Genomic DNA, 1,293 nt, shown 5'->3' with positions numbered 1-1,293 from the left:
TATTGTGAGTCATGCTTCTAGAGGGATACGAGTACACTATGGTGGGGAGACATGACAGCAGACAGTAGGCATTTGCTCCAGTGGAAATCTGAGCATCCATCTCTTCAATTGTGAACACAAGCAGAGAGAGTGAGCTAGAAGGAGAGTGAAACTATGTACTCTCAAAGCCCAATCCCACTGGCACACTTCCTTCCCGAAGTCTGTATCACCTCTCCAAAGAGCACAACAAACTGGTGAGCAAGTGTTCAAGTGCCTGAGTCTATGGGTGGCATTCACATGTAAACCACCACAGTGGCATCTGCATAAAAATCCTAAGGAGGCAATGCTGTATTTTTCACATCTATTTCTTTTTTTTTCTTTTCCATTTTTTATTAGGTATTTAGCTCATTTACATTTCCAATGCTATACCAAAAGTCCCCCATAGCCACTCACCCCCACTCCCCTACCCACCCACTCCCCCTTTTTGGCCCTGGCGTTCCCCTGTACTGGGGCATATAAAGTTTGCGTGTCCAATGGGCCTCTCTTTGCAGTGATGGCCGACTAGGCCATCTTTTGATACATATGCAGCTAGAGTCAAGAGCTCTGGGTTACTGGTTAGTTCATAATGTTGTTCCACCTATAGGGTTGCAGATCCCTTTAGCTCCTTGGCTACTTTCTCTAGCTCCTCCATTGGGGGCCGTGTGATCCATCCAATAGCTGACTGTGATCATCCACTTCTGTGTTTGCTAGGCCCCGGCATAGTCTCACAAGAGACAGCTACATCTGGGTCCTTTCGATAAAATCTTGCTAGTGTATGCAATGGTGTCAGCGTTTGGATGCTGATTATGGGGTGGATGGATACCTCCATTGTTGGTGGGATTGCAAGCTTGTACAACCACTCTGGAAATCAGTCTGGCGGTTCCTCAGAAAATTGGACATAGTACTACCGGAGGATCCAGCAATACCTCTCCTGGGCATATATCCAGAAGATGCCCCAACTGGTAAGAAGGACACATGCTCCACTATGTTCATAGCAGCCTTATTTATAATAGCCAGAAGCTGGAAAGAACCCAGATGCCCCTCAACAGAGGAATGGATATTTCTTTAGGCCAGCTGGCTGCTAAGAGCCACGAGGTCTCAGACTTGTGGGGGCCTGAGCATAGAAGAGGTCCTGACCTTTGCATTACCACATAAAACAAATCAAAACAAAGCACACAAACCCCAGGGCACCTTATGTTTTCTATACATGAAGATAACCACTTACCTTCTACTCTATTATAACACGTAAAGAAAGGCTGAAGCCAATCAACCGTA

The sequence above is a fragment of the Mus musculus genome, chromosome 12 (assembly GCF_000001635.26).
Source record: "Mus musculus strain C57BL/6J chromosome 12, GRCm38.p6 C57BL/6J".
NCBI lineage: Eukaryota > Metazoa > Chordata > Mammalia > Rodentia > Muridae > Mus > Mus musculus.
The sequence above is the reverse complement of the archived record's forward strand: the minus strand, read 5'-3'. Positions refer to the sequence as shown.